Here is a 5521-nt window from a genome sequence, read left to right as displayed (position 1 = left end):
GGGTAGGGGCTTCGGGTGCGCATTACATTTTTGCCCAAGCGTCCAGTGGGGTTTCTGGTGCGCTCCGAAGTGGGGTTATTGGAGCGCATCAAAGGTGCGCAATGCTGGTGCGAACCCGGGAGCGCTCCGATGTGTGCTCCAAGGTGCGGCGTGCACGAAGTCCGAGCCCGGTTTGCCCCGGGTGCGCACCTCGCGTGCACCTTCGCCGGGGTGAGCACCTTGGTGTGCAGACCTTGGTTGGGTTGCGCGCCCTGGTGCGCACCAAGGAGCGCTCTGAAGTGTGCTCCAAGGTGCGGCGTGCACGAAGTCGGAGCCCGGTTTGCCCCGGGTGTGCACCTCGGGTGCGCACCTCGCGTGCACCTTCGCTGCGGTGGGCACCTTGGCTGGGTTGCGCGCCTTGGTGGGCACCATGCAGTGCACGAAGTCGGAGCCCGGATTGCCCCGGGCGCGCACCTCCGCCAGGGTGGGCACCTTGGTGCGCACAACTTGCCTGGGCTGCGCACCAGGAAGGGCTCAAGATGGCACCCGCGTTCCGTTTTTTTCACTATCTTTCAGAACGGAAATTTTAAAATCTCGTTTTTTTTTGCCTTTTCTGGAAATTAGTGAAGGCAGCGCATCAAAGGTGCGCAACGCTGGTGCGAACCTGGGAGCGCTCCGATGTGTGCTCCAAGGTGCGGCGTGCACGAAGTCGGACCCCGGTTTGCCCCGGGTGCGCACCTCGCGTGCACCTTGGTGCGCACACCTTGGCTGGGTTGCGCGCCCTGGTGGGCACCATGGTGCGCACCAAGGAGCGCTCCGAAGTGTGCTCCAAGGTGCGGCGTGCACGAAGTCGGAGCCCGGTTTGCCCCGGGTGCGCACCTCGCGTGCACCTTCGCCGCGGTGGGCACCATGGCGTGCACGAAGTCGGAGCCCGGTTTGCCCCGGGTGCGCACCTCGCGTGCACCTTCGCCGGGGTGGGCACCTTGGTGTGCAGACCTTGGCTGGGTTGCGCGCCCTGGTGGGCACCATGGTGCGCACCAAGGAGCGCTCCGAAGTGTGCTCCAAGGTGCGGCCTGCACGAAGTCGGAGCCCGGTTTGCCCCGGGTGTGCACCTCGGGTGGGCACCTTGGTGCGCATGCCTTGCCTGGGCTGCGCACCAGGGCGGGCTCAAGATGGCACCCGCGTTCCTTTTTTTTCACTATCTTTCAAAACGGAAATTTTAAAATCTCATTTTTTTTTGCCTTTTTCTGGAAATTAGTGAAGGCAGCGCATCAAAGGTGCGCACCTCGCTGCCCACCACGGTGCGCAACGCCGGTGGGCACCCGGGAGTGCTTCGAAGTGTGCTCCAAGGTGCTGCGTGCACGTTGTCGGAGCCCGGTTTGCCCCGGGTGCGCACCTCGCGTGCACCTTCGTCGGGGTGGGCACCTTGGCTGGGTTTGCCCCGGCTGCGCTCCGAAGCGGGGTTATTGGAGCGCCGCCTCTTTTTTTGTCGGAGCGTTTGGTGGGGTTTCTCGCATTGGCTCTTCCGAGGCCCGGTTGCCACCCTGGCGCGCACGAAGTCGGAAGTAGGGTTAATTGCCCGGGTGCGCACCTTTGCCAGGGTGGGCACCTTACCTGGGCTGCGCACCAGGGCGGGCTCAAGATGGCACGCGCGTTCCGTTTTTTTCACTATCTTTCAAAACGGAAATTTTAAAATCTCCTTTTTTTTTTGCCTTTTCTGGAAATTAGTGAAGGCAGCGCATCAAAGGTGCGCACCTCGCTGCCCACCTTGGTGTGCTCTGAGGTGCGCACCCGGGAGCGCTACGAAGTGTGCTCCAAGGTGCGGCGTGCACGTTGTCGGAGCCCGGTTTGCCCCGGGTGCGCACCTCGCCTGCACCTTGGCCGGGGTGGGCACCTTGGCTGGGTTTGCCCAGGGTGCGCTCCGAAGCGGGGTTACTGGAGCGCCCCCTCTTTTTTTGTCAGAGCGTTTGGTGGGGTTTCTCGCATTGGCTCTTCCCAGGCCCGGTTGTTGGGTGCGCTCCCACCCTGGCGCGCGCGAAGTTGGAAGTTGGGTTAATTGCCCGGGCGCGCACCTTCGCCAGGGTGGGCACCTTGGTGCGCACACCTTGGCTGGGCTGCGCACCAGGGCGGGCTCAAGATGGCACCAGCATTCCCTTTTTCTCACTATCTTTCAAAACGGAAATTTTAAAATCTCGTTTTTTTTTTGCCTTTTATGGAAATTAGTGAAGGCATCGCATCAAAGGTGCGCACCTCGCTGCCCACCTTGGTGTGCTCCGAGGTGCCCACCACGGTGCGCAACGCCGGTGCGAACCCGGGAGCGCCCCGATGTGTGCTCCAAGGTGCGGCGTGCACGAAGTCGGACCCCGGTTTGCCCCGGGTGCGCACCTCGCGTGCACCTTGGTGCGCACACCTTGGCTGGGTTGCGCGGCCTGGTGGGCACCATGGTGCGCACCAAGGAGCGCTCCGAAGTGTGCTCCAAGGTGCGGCGTGCACGAAGTCGGAGCCCGGTTTGCCCCGGGTACGCACCTCGCGTGCACCTTCGCCGGGGTGGGCACCTCGGCTGGGTTGCGCGCCCTGGTGCGCACCAAGGAGCGCTCCGAAGTGTGCTCCAAGGTGCGGCGTGCACGAAGTCGGAGCCCGGTTTGCCCCGGGTGCGCACCTTCGCCGCGGTGCGCACCATGGCGTGCACGAAGTCGGAGCCCGGTTTGCCCCGGGTGCGCACCTCGCGTGCACCTTCGGCGGGGTTGCGCGCCCTGGTGGGCACCATGGTGCGCACCAAGGAGCGCTCCGAAGTGTGCTCCAAGGTGCGGCGTGCACGAAGTCGGAGCCCGGTTTGCCCCGGGTGCGCACCTCGCGTGCACCTTCGGCGGGGTTGCGCGCCCTGGTGGGCACCATGGTGCGCACCAAGGAGCGCTCCGAAGTGTGCTCCAAGGTGCGGCGTGCACGAAGTCGGAGCCCGGTTTGCCCCGGGTGCGCACCTCGCGTGCACCTTCGCCGCGGTGGGCACCATGGCGTGCACGAAGTCGGAGCCCGGTTTGCCCCGGGTGCGCACCTCGCGTGCACCTTCGCCGGGGTGGGCACCTCGGCTGGGTTGCGCGCCCTGGTGCGCACCAAGGAGCGCTCCGAAGTGTGCTCCAAGGTGCGGCGTGCACGAAGTCGGAGCCCGGTTTGCCCCGGGTGCGCACCTCGCGTGCACCTTCGCCAGGGTGGGCACCTCGGTGCGCACACCTTCTCAATGTTTTCTTGCCTTTTCTGGAAATTGGTGAAGGCAGCGCATCAAAGGTGCGCACCTCGGTGTGCTCCGAGGTGCGAACCCGAGAGCGCTCCGAGGTGCCCACGAAGTCGAAAGTCGGGTTAATTGCATTGTTTTCCCCGGGTGCGCTCCGAGGTGCGCAACATCGGCGCGCACCAAGGAGGGCTCCGAAGTGTGCTCCAAGGTGCGCACGATGGCGTGCACCTCTGGTGCGCACGATTCGGAGCTCGGTTTGACCGGGGTGCGCACACCTTGGCTGGGTTGCGCACCTTTTGTGCGCTCCAAGGTGCGCACGAAGTCGGAGCTCGGTTTGCCCCGGGTGCGCACCTTCGCCAGGGTGCGCACCTTGATGCGCACGCCTTGGCTGGGCTGCGCACCTTGGTGGGCGCCATGGTGCGCACCTTTCGTGCGCTCCAAGGTGCGCACGAAGTCGGAGCTCGGTTTGCCCCGGGTGCGCACCTTGGTGGGCGCCATGGTGCACTCCGAGGTGCCCAAGATTGGTGCGCACCAAGGAGCGCTCCGAAGTGCGCTCCAAGGTGCGCGCGAAGTCGAAAGTTGGGTTAATTGTCCGGTTTGCCTCGGGTGCGCACCTTGCGTGCACCTTCGCCAGGGTGGGCGCCTTGGTGCGCACACCTTGGCTGGGCTGCGCACACCTTGGCACCCGCGTTTCCTTCATTTTAAATTTTTTTTTTTTACAATCTCTCAAGTGGGAAATTCTATAATCTCAACTTTTTTTGCCTTTTCAGGAAACTTTTGAATGGAGCGCATCATTGGTGCGCTCCGAAGTGTGCTCCAAAGCTCTCTCCAGCTGCGTGCACCTGCCCCGGCCGCGCACCCGGCCCCGCCCAGCTTCGCTCACCTGTCCCGGGCGTCTGGTGCGGAACCTTAGAGTAAGAAACATCACCGTGCACCTTGGCCAACGTGCGCGACTCGACCGAGCGCGCACTGGCCGAGGTGCACACCGATTTCACCTGGGTGCGCGCGCAGCACCTCGGGCGCACCGGGGTGCGCGCACAACGCCCGGGTTGCACCGTGGCCTGTGTGCTCGGGGCGCCTCGGGTGCGCGCTCGGTGTCGCCCCCGCGCGCGCGGTAGTGCGGGCAGCGCACCCCGGCCCGGCCCGGCCCCGACGAGAACGCAAACGGGCAAAAGGTTTATTCAAATAGCATTGCGACGCCCGGCGAAAAACTAAAAAAGGGTGCAACACCGGGACTTCCCGGGAGGTCACCCATCCCAGTACTACTCCGGCCCAAGCGCGCTTAACTGCGGAGTTCTGATGGGATCCGGTGCACTAACGCTGGTATGATCGCACCCGTTATGAGCTTGTCGCAGTGTGTACTTAGCAAACCGCGACCCACGTGCGAATCCACCCCGGCCACCCACCCCCGTCGAGGTGCACACCCTCCCTCGCGAAGTGCGCCCCGTTCGCCAAGTGTGAGCCCTGCCCGGGTGCGCGCACCTTGCTAGGGCGTCGGGTGTGCACCCGGCCCGGCCTACGTGCGTGCACCTGGAGGGGGCGTCGTGTGCGTGCAGTGTCCCGTCTGCAACGCGGTGCCCACACACCACCTCGGGCGCAACGACCTGCGCTCACATGTGGGCCGAGTGCACCTTGGTGCATGTTCGGGGCGCCTCGGGTGCACGCTCGATCTTGCCCCGGTGCACCAAGGCGCTCGGTTTGCCCCGGGTGCGCACTTGGTGCAAGGTGGGCACCCAAAATAGGGATCAAGCACCAAAACACAAGTTTCGGGATGCAAAATGGGACCCAAGGACCACAAATGCGTTCCAAGACCCATGATGGGTCCACGAGAACAAAAATGTGTTCCGAGACTTAATAAACAAATATTGGGTTTTAGGAGAAGAAACATGCTCTGATGCCCAAAACGAGAATCGACCCCGAAAAGGCCACAGGCCAAAAGTGGGATGCGAGACAAAAAAAAATGGGACCCGAGGACCAAAATTGGGTTCCCAGGTCGAAGACAGGGCAACCGGACAAGAAACGACCTCTAAGGCTCGAAATGAGTCCCGACGACTAAAACTTGACAAGAAGCACCCATCAGGCACCCAACTCGACACCCATGGGATGCCGACCCACCCGGGCTTCCACCTAGCACACCTTGGCACCCACCCACCCTCGCACCCAACCTCGCACCCAACTTAGCACCTTTGAACCCACATTGGCACTCACCCTGACCCTGGCACCTTGGAACCCACATTGGCACTCACCTTGACCCTGGCACCCACCTTTGCACTCACCTTGGGACCCACCCTGGCTCCCACCTCGGCACCCACC

At 63.5% G+C, this 5521-nt stretch overlaps 1 non-coding gene across 1 annotated transcript; it reads right to left on the bottom strand.

The window, feature by feature from the left end:
* Window positions 1-4426: 4426 nt before the first annotated feature.
* LOC131870335 (5S ribosomal RNA) lies at window positions 4427-4545 on the bottom strand. The gene has a single exon (XR_009368656.1). It is a non-coding gene; the product is annotated as a 5S ribosomal RNA (ribosomal RNA).
* Window positions 4546-5521: the final 976 nt, after the last annotated feature.

The sequence above is a fragment of the Cryptomeria japonica genome, unplaced genomic scaffold, assembly GCF_030272615.1.
Source record: "Cryptomeria japonica unplaced genomic scaffold, Sugi_1.0 HiC_scaffold_314, whole genome shotgun sequence".
Classification (NCBI taxonomy): Eukaryota; Viridiplantae; Streptophyta; class Pinopsida; order Cupressales; family Cupressaceae; genus Cryptomeria; species Cryptomeria japonica.
This window is presented reverse-complemented; position numbering and strand designations above follow the sequence as displayed.